Consider the following 14,016-nt stretch of genomic DNA (forward strand, 5'->3'; position numbering starts at 1 on the left):
GGTTGATTCTTTGCTTTTTGGTTCTGAAGCTAAAGTCTAATCGGAACGCTCTTTCTTCGCGCTGCACCCATCATAACATTAAACCAACCCCCTTCCCCGTGCCCTTTTCTGCCTATCTCTAATTTTCAATCCCCAAGCTCCTTTCTCTCGCCTCCCTCTTTCACCCGCTCTCCCTTTTCTTTTACTGATAGCCCCTCTCCCCAACATCCTCCCTCTCCCCACCAGCCCTTCCTTTCTCATTCGCAGCCCCAATTCCCCCATTATCTCGCTTCCCTTCATTGTCTTCCGATCTGACTGAACTCTGGTAACGGAAAGAAATTGTGCTAAAAACCCGGGAAAATTTAAATTCAGCAAAGAAATTCACAAAAAAGTTAGACCTAAGCCCTCAAGGTTAGAAGTTGACGGTAAAAGTTGGGGAGTATATTGATCTCATGCTATTCAGTTTAATTACTGGTGAAAGGTGAGATACTCTGGGAGAAAACCAGCTCGTTTATTGTCATGTTTTCCTTTTGTTTCATAGTTAACATTTTGTCATCACAATGTCTTGTTCGGCATCTGTTTAAAACTATAGACACCAAATCGGTTAAATGTTGCAGTTCTCAAGTATTATATTGAAGAGAGTTTTTCCAATGAAGAAAACAAAACGCTTTTGACACAGATGTGCAGAGAAATGCAGCACAGAAAAACACAAAAAAGAATTCAGACTGACAATCCAGCCGATCTGTTTTGTCTCATTCCTTTGAAGTTAATTTCACCATAATCGTTATGAGAAGGAAATGGGTTTGGAGTGGGGGGATGTGGGAGAGTAATTGTTAAATTAATCTCTGCACAAAATATGGAGGAAACATTCCTGACTGAAACCTAACACACCTGGTGCAATGACGTGCGTTCAGGTTCAACACCGGTTTTACAATCCGTCCGATTACACATTCCAGGTATTTCAAGATAAATATAGAGTTCAGAACTTATAACAAGACATGAAATATAGGAGCACAATGTAACACTTTAAAACTGGGGTTATATTATTTCTAGATTTTATGCTCCATTAATCTTTGAAATATTTAACTCTGCTTCTCTTCAAGATTACATTTGGTCTCGACTCCTTCTGTGTTGCCCAGGGAGCGTGAATTAGACTATATTCTCTATCTTCTATATTGATCTCCGTTCCATTTACACAAAGTGGGACAAGGTAAAAGACAGAGTGGTGATCTGATGAGAGGAGCTCAAAGTTATGAAGAGCTTGGATCAGAAAAATCATGACAAAAACTATTTTCACTTCTTGGCAGGAACGCATCAGTTTAACTTCATCACAAAAGAACCTGGGAATAGGTTTAGATTTTTATTGTCTATCCTGTGAGTTCCCAGGATTTTCCTTATCTTTGTAATGTAACAGAGTGACACGACATTTATATTGTTTTATGTATAATTGTCACAGTGACTGAGTTTTAATAAACCAAATAAACAGTGGTTGTAACTTAGATAGCTACAGTTGTTGTCTCATGTTTTGGAAAATAATAAGATTGCATGTCTCATGGTAAAAGTGCTGTAAATATTTTATTACTGCAATAAAACTGTCAATATTTTCTCATCAAACAAGGGAGTTAAAATGTTCAGGATAATATTTTAAATGTTCCAGAATATATTTCCTGTTCCTACGCTGGGGCTGTTGGATTGCCTGGTGAGTAGAGGACGATTGGAGCAAGAGAAACACACCGCTAATGAACTCATCTGAATTTATGCCCATTTAACTGCCTGAAAAATAGCATTTGGCAGAATCCCTTTTGGATATTTACCATCTCCTGCCCAGCTTCTTGTATTCACGATGTTAGATGATTCAACAGCCCAAGGCACACCACTGGGGAAATCTGTCACTGTCCTTTCTGTATGTCAACAAGAGCAATTTGTTGTGATCTGAAAATGATATTAATGATATTAATTGACCCGAAGCTTCGTGAAATTAAATAATTCATCACTAAAATTCAAAAAGCAGCCAAGCAGATATGTAGCTGAGCAAATCACACAAACAATCAGATTCTTGAACTGAGTGAACTGGCTCATCCATCAAGCAAACTACTTGCAGCAAACTGAACAATCAGACCAATAGTCTGTTAAAAAAGGGAGAACAGTATTTCTTTGAGTGAAGCTGAATTGAACCTATTGTATACAATGGCAAAATTAAAGCAGCCGATACAAAGGTAAATTCTTCAAAAATGCCGCGCAAATTTACTTATACATTTAATTCTTTCCAAACCTGGATTGGTTTTATGTAAATATTTGACCAGTTAGAAATTGGTGTAAACAGAATAAGTTAGTTCATTACCTTTACTTTCTGGACATTAAATACCCATTGAGATTATGTCAGACTTTGTAAAGAGCTTTAAATGGTAAACATAAACATTTACCCTCACATTTCTCTTTGAGTCTCTCCAAATCTGTTGACAGCTCTGCTGGCCACAGTTCCGCCAGGGCAAATAGAGAACTTGATTTTCAGTAGTATATTAAACAGCAGGAACAATATGCCTCTGTAGAGTGGTTGGACAGATCCAATCTAAACGGCAGATAATTGTGTATGATATGAGACCAATCCGGGGTGGGTGGGTGGGGAGATAAATTTAACGCATTCCGATTAATTTAATTTATTTACCTTAATCATCTGGGTAAAGGGATATTTAACAATATTCTTTAACTCATCTCTGAACTTGGTCTGTACCACTGCATAAATAACCGTGTTGGTGCAGGAACTCAAACGCTGGAGCATGAGTCCGGTCTGTTCCATGATGGTGAAAGGGTCATTGTAATCACTTTGGAAAAATTGATTTTCCGTAAATTGTACAGAAATATCACAGATGGAGATTAGAATCCATAACAAGATAAAACTGCCCGAAATAGCGAGCAGTAATATGATGGACTTTCTGCGGCTCTCTATCTCTGGATCTTTGCTCTTTTCCCGGAATCCCCTCCTGACTCTATTGGTCATTACAATGTGTCTGATGGTCAGAGCATTGAAGAACAAAATTAAGAAAAATGCAGCAAGTGGGGTTAAAATAATGTTAAGCCACAAGTAAGCCATCCAAACAGGCAAAATATAGAATGCAGATTTTACAATACAGAACCATGGTATGTTATCAATCATTATTCCAGGTTTATTTACAAAGTAAAATGGAATGTTTTGTAAAACGGAAAGTCCACACACCGCTGCTATAACGACAAGTGCAGTTTTTTCTGTGCAGTATTTGTTTCTCAGTTTCTGGTAACAGATGGATACAAAGCGATCAAAGCTGAAAGCGACTGTTAACCAGACAGAACAATCAGTGGAAATAAAACTGAAGATCAATGTAAGACTACAGATGGAGGTGTAATCCAGAAATGAATTTGTGAAATACATCTCCTTAATCTCATACAGAATTACTTCAAATATTAGGACCAGTAGATCTGCTGTTGTCATGGCCACCATATAACGACTGATGCATTTGGAGAGACCGCATTTTCCACGGGACAGAATCACAATTGTTAATAAATTAGCTGCAATAAAGATAGGAAAAGAGAAATTAATGATTCTATTCACAATGAGAGGATTAATAGGTTGATAAAATATATTAATTGTGGTGCATCTTTTTTCTGTCAGTCAACTCATTCCCTTTTTATTTATCTCTCAGTTTCTATCTTCCACCTTTTTTCTGTCTCTGATATATAATTTCCTCTTTTAGTTTAGCTGATGTATTTGGAGAGTTCGCCTATTGGAGAAATTCAATTGGAATTATGTTGTTAACATCCAGTTTTATGAATTCTGCTAATAGCAGAACTCCAGATGGGAATTTACACAGGTCTCGGGGCACATTTGTAATTGAAGCAGGAAGTGCTTTTCTCAAATTGAAAGAAATGGGAACAATTAAAGACAGTGCCGTAATGGGAGAGAACATTTCCGAAGTTATCTATAAAATTTCAGATGTTTTGTTTTACAATGCTGAAGAATTAAGGCACTAGGAGGAGACAGGAGGCTTTGAAAGGAAAAGGTAACCCACGAGGCAGCCATGAGTTGGCCACCAAGTCATGCAGAAGACAAGCACCTGCTCAATAGTTTAATGGCAGCTGAAGTGATGAAGCAAGTGGCGGCTGTAATTGAGGTGACCCTCTGTGACCTTTGTGTCCATTGATGAAAAATACCCAATCAGTCACATGACAGTGAAAATGCATCATGTCTATGATGATGTGGGGCTATGTTCTCCGTCACAGCTGACCATTGTTCTTCAATGTCCTAGCCTGAGCTAGAATGCACACTATCTTCAGATGCTTTAGCAGCTCAGCATCTGCACCTCTGAGAGCCAAGACAATAAGAAGCCAATTCGCAAAGACATTTGTCAGGCAGTTGGGTCAGGGACTACCAAAACGTTTGGTGGAATTTGACTGGTGAGGCCAGTTAGGGAAAAGCAACAGTCAGTCATCTTGACATGTCTTATTTTATGCAGCATCACAATGTGACTGAAACCTTAAGAGAAGCATCTAAAACTATGAGTAGGTGTCCGCATCTGTTAGCAATACCATTGGGTCAGTTGTCCCAGCTTCATTTGAGAAAAAAAACCTAACTTCCATCAGCACTAATCATTTGTAAAAGTGAGATATTTTCACTTCCGTATGTGAATACAACACACCAGATACCAGTGGGTGGGGCAGAGAGCATCGCTCCTTCAGTCTGGTCTATCTGGCATCCCTGTGTAAATATACCTCCTCCCCCAAACACATCAGATGGAAAATTCCCAAGGAGAAGCCCGTTTGTTCCAGTAGTAATGCTGGGGAAAATATGATAGTTTACATCATTTGGTGTAACAGTTCGAGAAGATCGGCTCATTGTAGAACAATTAAAGATTAAATAAAACAAGGTTACAAAATGGTCAAAACACAAGCTATCATGATATTACAGCTTCTTTTCTAGGACTATCCATATAGCTGCCTTTCCTGAACAACTACCTGATTTCCATTTGAGAGGTGTTCTTTATGTCAGGTGCTCTGCACAGCAGAATGGCAGGAAATGATACGCAGGTAAAACACACAATATTAAGAAAAATGATTTCATTTGAAGTTGTTGCTTCCACTATGCATTCAGAAAATGTTAGAGATATTAGATGTGTACTTAATATAAGGGCAGGAGCAGGAGTAGGCCATTCGGCCCTTCGAGTCTGCTGCACCATTCAACGCAGTTATGGCCAATCTCCTACCTGAACTGTATTGTCCCGCACTATCCTATATCCCTTGATTCCCTGAATATCCAACAAAATCTGTGGATTTGTGTCTTGAATATTCTCACCAATGGGGGATCCACAGCTCTCTGGAGTAGAGAATTCCAAAGATTCACAATTCTTTGAGTGAAGAAATTTCTCCTCATCACAGTCCGAAATGACCGACCCTTCATTCTGAGACTGCAGCTCCAATTCTTGACACTTGCTCTGCCCCAAAAACACCCAGCATCTACTCTGCAAATCCCCTTAAGGCGTACTTTTAATAACTCCCAAAATAAATAAGGTTCTTAAATATTGAAGGTCAAGTTTCACGGAATTACGCATCCCGTACCTAAGCATACACTTAAAAGCAGTATTGATGAGAAAACCTTGCGGGTTAAGTCGGGAACTCAAACACAATGCCGTTTCAAGGAGTCATCGGGAATACAGCACCGAAACAGGTCCTTCGGCCCAATGGTGGATATCGGTTGATCCGACTTTCGGAAAGCCTCAGCAGTGGCGGCACAGTGGCGCAGTGGTTAGCACCGCAGCCTCACAGCTCCAGCAACCCGGGTTCAATCCTGGGTACTGCCTGTGTGGAGTTTGCAAGTTCTCTCTGTGTCTGCGTGGGTTTCCTCCGGGTGCTCCGGTTTCCTTCCACATGCCAAAGACTTGCAGGTTGATAGGTAAATTGGCCATTAGCAATTGCCCCTAGTATAGGTAGGTGGTCGGGAAATATAGGGACAGGAGGGGATGTGGTAGGAATATGGAATTAGTGTAGGATTGGTATAAATGGGTGGTTGATGGTCGGCACAGACTTGGTGGGCCGAAGGGCCTGTTTCAGTGCTGCATCTCTAAACTAAAATGCATAACATAACTTCATATACAGACAATTTTAATACCTTGTTGCTTATCAATAACAAGTTTTTTCATACAATTCAGCTGCATTGTTGTATTATAGATAGTTTCAATCTTGTTACATCGGATTACTATTCACCAAGAGAATCTCTAATTATAAATGTGTCTTTGCTGCAGTTAAAGGCCTGCTACCCGACCCAAACCTGACGGGACCAGAGGTCGCTCTTCCGGGTTTGGCTTTCGCGCTCGGGTCGGGCCTGGTCCGGGTCGGACACACACAGTACTACCTTTTGCTCTGCTGGGAGGAAAAGGGAAGTTGAGTAAGTAAGCTCAAAATTTGAAAAGCCTGAGCTGGGAGTCTGGGAGGTCAAGGAGGGAAACGTACATCCGGACTCCACAGACTCTGAGTCTGCGCAGTGTGTGAGTGAGTCAGTGTCTCTATGATGTCATCACACTCATGCTGCAGCTTCCTTCTATTCCATCCATCCAAAAGTGGGAAGGACAGTGAGTGCATGTAAAATGAATGCTGTCAACTGGAGAAAGTGAACATTCCGGTGGTCGGGTCAGGCTCGGGTCAGGTCGGGCTCGGGAGAAAATAGAAGGACTCGGGCCGGGTCAGGCTTGGGTCCGATGTGGTTCTGTCGGGATCGGGCCGGGATTTTTCCCAGACCCAAGCAGGCCTTTAGCTGCAGTACCACTACATACCAATCTTCCACTTCTAAAGAGGATGGGGTATTCACATATATTTCACTCTGCAGAACTTGTTATCAACTAATTCAATTTCTCTGAAATATATGCATCACTTTGCACTGGATTGTCTTTTCATTATATTTACATAAATTACAAAACCTCATTAGAACGTTAACCCAAACATGAAACAAAACTGAATTCCAGAGTTAAGTTGACAGTGACTGCCCTTGACACCATGGTAGCATTTGACCAAGTGTGGCATCAAGGTCCCTTAGCAAAACTGAAATCAATGGGAACCCAGAAGAATTCTCTGCATTGGTTGGAGTCATACTGAGCACAAAGCAAGGTAGTTGTGGTTGTTGGAGGACAATCACCACAGTCCCATGACATCCCTGCAAGAGTTTCTAAGGTAGTGTCACAGGCCAGCCCTCTTCAACATAAAATTTGAAGTGGTAATGTACGCTGATGATTGTACAGTGTTCAGTATCTTTTGGCAACTCCTCGGAAACTGAAGCAGTCTGTGCCCACATGCAGCAGGACCTGGACGACATTCAGGCTTGCTTGATAGGTGGCAAGTAACATTCGTGACACACAAGTGCCCAGCAATGAACATCAACAAGACAGCACCTTGTTGTTCAATGGCATTATGAATCCTGCACCATCAATATCCTGGGGCTTACCATTGACCAGAATTTTGCCTGGACCAGCCATATAAATACTGTGGCTACTACAGCAGGTCAGAGACTGGGAATTCTGTGATGACTAACTTACTTCCTGACTCTCCAATTCCTGTCCACCATCTACAAGGCACAAATCAGGAGTGTGATGGAATACCCCCGAGTTGCCTGGATAAGTGCAGCTCCAACAAGACTTAAAAAGCTTGAAATTACCCACGATGAAGCAGCCCATTTGATTGGTACCCCGTCCATTACCTTACATTCTCTCCATCACCAGCACTCAGAGGTAGAAGTGTTTACCTCCAACAAGAGACACTGCAGCAACTCGCCAACGCTCCTTCGATAGCACCTTCCCAACTCACAATCTCTACCACCTAAAAGAACAGACAGATGGGAAAACCAAAACCTGCAAGTTCTGCTCAATGTCACACATCAACTTGTTTTGGAACAATATCGCCATTCCTTCATTGTTGCTGGGTCAGAATCCTGGAATTCCCTGCCTAACAGCATTGCTGCTGTACTTACACCACATCGAGTCAGAGTCGTACAGCATAGAAACTGGCCCTTCGGCCCACCGTGTCCATGCTGACCATAATGCCTATCTATACTAATTCCACCTGCTTGCATTAATTCCATATCCCTCTATGCCTTGCTCATTCAAGTACCTGTCCAAATGCCTCTTAAATGCTGCTACTGTTCCTGCCTCCACCACCTCCTCTGGCAGCTCATTCCAGATACCCACTATTCTTTGTGTGAAAAATGTACCCCATTGATCCCCTTTAAACCTCCTCCCTCACCTTAATTCTATGCCCTCTAGTTTTAGTCACCCCGACCATGGGAAACAGACTCTGGCTATCTACCTTATCTATGCCTCTCATAATTTTACATACCTCTATCATGTTCCCTCTCAGCCTTCTTCACTCCAGTGAAAACAGACCCAGCCTTTCCAATCTCTCTTTATAACTCAAGCCCTCCAAACCAGGCAACATCCTTGTGAATCTTTTCTGCACCCTCTCTAGCTTAATCACATCTTTTCTATCGTGCGGTGACCAGAACTGCACACAGTACTCCAAATGCGGCCGAACCAATGTTATGTACAACTGTAACATGACGTCCCAACTCTTGTACTCAGTGCCTCAGCCGATGAAGGCAAGCATGCCATACACCTTCTTCACCACCCTGTCTACCTGTGTTGCCACTTTCAGGGAACTATGTATTTGCACCCCAAGGTTTCTCTGCTCAAGAACACTCCCCAGGGCCCTGTCATTCACTATATATGTCCTGCCTTGGTTTAACTTCCCAAAATGCATCACTTCACACTTGTCTGCGTTAAATTCTGTTTGCAACTCTCTTGCCCACTTTCCCAGTTGATCTATAACCTGTTGTAACCTTAGACAACCTTCTTCACTGTCACCAATTTTGGTGTCATCCGCAAACTTGCTAATCATGCCCCTTACATTCAATTCCAAGTCATTAATACATATGACAAACAACAGAGGGCCCAGCACTGATCCCTGTGGCACACCACTGGTCACTGGCCTCCAATCTGAAAAACAACCCAACACTACCACCCTCTGCCTCCTATCACCAAGCCAATTTTGTATCCAAATTGCTAGCTCACCCTGGATCCCATGTGTTTGAACCTTCTGGACCAACCTACCATGTGGGACCTTGTCAAAGGCCTTGCTCTTGGTCACCTCCTCAAAAAACTCAATCAAATTCGTGAGACATGATTCCCCATGCACAAAGCCATCCCTAATCAGACCATGTCTATCGAGATGCATATAAATCCTGTCTCTCAGAATCCCTTCCAATAACTTTCCCACCACTGATGTAAGGCTCACCGGCCTGTAGTTCCCTGGCTTATCCCTGCTGCCCATCGGAAATAAAGGCATAACATGACCTTTCCTCCAGTCTTCCGGTACCTCACCCGTGGCTAACGATGATACAAAGATCTCTGCCAGGGCCCCAGCAATCTCCTCCTTTGCTTCCCAAAGCATCCTAGGATACTCCTGATCAGGCCCTGGGGATTTAGCCACCTTAATGCGCTTCAAAATCTCCAATACCTCCTCCTTTGTAATGTTGATATGCTCCAGGATATCAGTGTTCCCTCCCTTGAACTCACTAGCTTCCATGACCTTCTCCAAGGTAAATACGGACGAGAAATATTCATTTATGACCTCTCCCATTTCCCGTGGCTCCACACATAGATTGCCACACTGATCCTTAAGGGGATCTACTCTCTCCCTAGCTACCCTTTTACTCTTAATATACTTATACTCCTTATCGTATCTGCCAGGGAAATCTCATGGCCCCTTTTCGCCTGCCTAATTTCCTTCTTAAGTGTAGTCCTACATCCCCTATACTCCTCGATGGACTCGCTCGATCCCAGCTGCCTATACCTGACATATGCCTCCTTCTTTGTCCTGACCAGACCTCAATATCCCTCATCAACCAAGGTTCCTTAAACTTGACAGCCTTGCCCTTCCATCCAACAGGAACATGTTGGCCCTGAACTCTTCCTATCTTACTTTTAAATGCCTCCCACTTGCCAGACGTCCCTTTACCTGTAAACAGCCTCCCATTCAACTTTTGAGAATTCCTGTCTGATGCCTTCCCCCAATTTAGGACTTCAACCTGAGGGCCAGTCCTATCCTTTTCCATAACTATCTTGAAGCTAATAGAGTTATGGTCACTGGTCCCAAAGTGCTCCCCCACAGACACATCAACCACCTGCCCATCCTCATTTCCTAAGAGGAGGTCGAATGTAGCCCCTTCTCTAGTAGGGCCATCCACATACTGCTTCAGAAAACTATCCTGGACACACTTAACAAATTCTTCCCCATCTGATCCCTTCGCACTAAGGCAGTCCCAGTCAATATTAGGGAAGTTAAAATCATCTACTATTACCACCCTATAATTCCTACACCTATCTGTGATTTCCTACATATATGCTCCTCCAATTCCCTCTAACTATTGGGGGGCCTATAGTATAATCCCATCAAAGTGATCACCCCTTTCTTATTTCTAAGTTCCACCCATATGGCCTCGCTATACATTCCCCCAGGATATCCTCTCTAAGTACTGCTGTGATGTCCTCCCTAATCAATAGTGCAACTCCCCCTCCTCTCTTACCTCCACCTCTGTCACGTCAGAAGGATCGGTACCCCAGAATATTGAGCTGCCAGTCCTGCACATCCCTTAACCACGTTTCCGTAATAGCTATAATATCACAATCCCATGTACTGATCCATGCTCTGAGTTTATCTGCCTTACCTGTAAGGCTTCTTGCATTAAATTAAATGCAGTTTAGCCTATCAGACCTTCCACGCTCCCTGTCCTGCCCCTGCACGGCCTGCCTACTGGACTTGCTTGCTTTGGCTGCAAAAGTTCAAAAAGGTGGTTCCCCACCACCTTCTGAAAGGCAATTAGGGATGGACATTAATTACTAGTGACACTCACGTCCCAGGAACCAAAATAAAATACTAAACTAACCCTAACTTTAAAGTTAGTTGCAATTCAACGCATCAATGGTCACTGATCTAAATTAACTGACACGTAACAGGCAAATGTTACAGGTTACTATTAGTGGAATATGAAATTAAATCAACAAACTTATACAATTAACTGATATTAAGGTAGTCTGATTAAAGCTTTCCTTACACAGTCATCAGGCATTTTGTTGTACAACAGATTTGGCACATTTTCTGTCCGGCTTTGTGTAAATATTGTATGCATAGAACCTACAGCAATATTGGGCGAGGAGAATATGGGCTTCCATCTCTCTCTCCTTCCTTAGATCCTTCTCTCTCTATGTCTATATGTTTCTATTTCTAAATATATCCCTGAATCTAGTTACCTGTTTCTTTATTTAAGTAACTAAATCTGCATCTCTGTTTCTATCTGTTTCTCTCTCTCTCTCTCTCTCAATCTGTCTACCTCTAACCCTGTGCCTGAGTGCTTCGCTATCAATATCCCCAAATATGTCTGTCTTTCTCGCTAATGTTATGACCGCTCAGGACAAAGCCCCCAATCTGAATATATGATTCTGATTGTGGTGGGAGAAACACACTGTCCATTCAGTCCCGTCACTCCACAGGTCACATCATACATTTTTAAGCATTCCAAATCCCATTGACAAAAATTCATTATGACTTTCGGGTATTTTATTCTGAACCTCTATACTTCTTTTAATTTAATATCTGGTTTTAAAACTGTTGTTAAAGCTGTAGCCTGGTCTGCTATGCTCTCAGTCAGAGTCATTACCTCTGCACTAGCTTTGCATATCCCAACACGTCCAATGGGTTTACCTCGCAATTTCCAGCATTCTGAACGAAGATGATCTGTTTTGTAGCAATGATAACACTGTGGCTTGCAAACTTCATTTCTACCCTCAGCACCTTCCTTTCTGACTGGAGGAAGTTATCCTGGGGCAATCCCAGCTGTTCCTTTATGTCTTCCTTTCAGTCTTCCACTTTCCATCCTCGTGTTTATGGAGGTGATGGACAAAAGAGGTTGGCTTATTCACAATCTCAAAATCATCATCAATTTCCACTGCTTGCCTAGCTTTCAAAACTTTCAGTTTATTTACATGAGACCTCACTACTGAAGGAATTGAATTTTAAACTCTTCTCAGAGAATCAACTCCTGAAGGTTTCAAATGTGGTTTCCATCTTTAATGCCCGCGTCCAACGATCAAAATTAATTAGCTTCACCCACTCATATGTCTTCCTAGCCAATTTCCGTAAGCTCCGAAACTTCTGACAGTAAGTTTCAGGGACTAGTTCATATGCAGCGTGAATAGCCTTTTTTACCATCTCATAATCTGCAGAAGCCTCTTCAGGAAGCATTGCATAAACATCACGAGCTCTGACTACCAACCTGCTTTGCATAAGCAGTGTCCAACTTCCTTCAGTCATTTCATCTGTTTGGGTATTTTTTCAGAACTTAGGGAGGGATTGAATAAATTTAAAGAACTCTTCGCTGGGACCTGAGCTAATTTCAGATTCTTCTTGACCTGAATTCTCCCTGGATATAAGACAACCCTTTTGTCTTAGTTCATCTCTTCTGGCCTAAATTCCATCTCTTCTCTTTCACATTCTCTCTGAAATGCTTTCTCTTTCTCCCTTTCCTCTTTTTCCAAATCAAGCCTTTTCATTTCTTTTTCAGCCTCAAGTTTTTTCCATTTCGAACTGAATCCTAGCCAATACCACTGCATCACCCTCTGACTCACTACTTTCTTGTTCCTTGAATTCTTCTTTTACTTCTTCTTCCTCTAATTCCAGATGTTGGGCTATTATGTCAATTATCTCTGCTTTTTTGACACCTAATTTAAATTCTAACCCCAATTTTGCCGCCAGTTCTTTTAATTTGTTCTTAGGTAAAGTTATCAAGTCACTGAGGGAAACACTCTGCTTTCCAAAAAACTCTGCTGCAACTGCTAATGCCATTACTATGATATAGACTGTACCTTATTATACAAGAGACCTGGTTCATTTTATTTCTTCGTAATTGGTGTTAGATTTAGAGCCCAACAATCGAGGTTCCAATTGATATGATCACAGACACAAGAGAAATTAATATGATTCCAAACACGAGCCTTCCAAATTAGTCTGTTTCTGATCCCAGACGTGAGCCACCTAATTAAAATATGATTTGACTGTGGACGAGCCCCCAAGTAAATATCAAAGTGATTCCTGACAACGCAGCCGGCCACTGACGACATCAGTCTGTGCCAAGGTGCACACATGTGCAGAGGGTCTCCTGCTCTCTGCGCATGTGCTGCGTACCGGCTTGCCAGGACTGTTTAGCGCATGCGCCAATCACGTCATCGCGTGACGAGTACATCTTTGGACAATGCGCCTGGTTGGCCTCTGCTTATGCACTTTACGTGCACAACAATGCAACGTTAACGGGTATTCACCCATGTGTCAAGCTCCGCTCCCCCCCCCCCCGCCCCCTCTGCTGCTCTCTTCGGCCGCTCCGCTCTTTTGGCCGCTCCGCTCCGCTAGCCCCCCTCGCTGCTCTCTCTGGCATCTCCGCTCCGCTACCCCCCCCCCCCCCTCGCTGCTCTCTCCGGCCTCTCTGCTCCGCTACCGTCCCTCGTTGCTCTCCCTGGCCGCTCTGCTCCGCTACCCCCCATCGCTGCTCTCTCCGGCCACTCCACTCTTTTGGCCGCTCCGTTCTGCTACCCCCCCAGCCGCTTTCTCCAGCCGATCCGCTCTTTCGGCTGCTCCAGTCCCCCACCCCACCCCTCGCTGCTCTCTCCGTCCGCTCCACTCTTTCGGCCACTCCGCTCGCCCCTGTCAAAGGCCCGTTCACTCGCTCACCGCCTCCCCGTCCCGCTCCGCTACCCCCCCGCTCCGCACCCCCCCGTCCTGCTCCCACTCTCCCCCCACCGTGCCGCTCCCGCTCTCCCCCCCCCACGTCCCGCTCCCGTCCACCCATTCCCGCTCCGCTTCCCTCCCACGTCCCGCCCCACGTCCTGCTCCGCACCCTCCCAATCCCCGGCCCTCTCCGCTCTGCTCCCTAACGATCCCCGGCCCCCGGCCCGCTCCACTCCACTCCCCCCCCCGGCC

Source organism: Heterodontus francisci, unplaced genomic scaffold (genome assembly GCF_036365525.1).
Source record: "Heterodontus francisci isolate sHetFra1 unplaced genomic scaffold, sHetFra1.hap1 HAP1_SCAFFOLD_550, whole genome shotgun sequence".
Lineage (NCBI taxonomy): Eukaryota > Metazoa > Chordata > Chondrichthyes > Heterodontiformes > Heterodontidae > Heterodontus > Heterodontus francisci.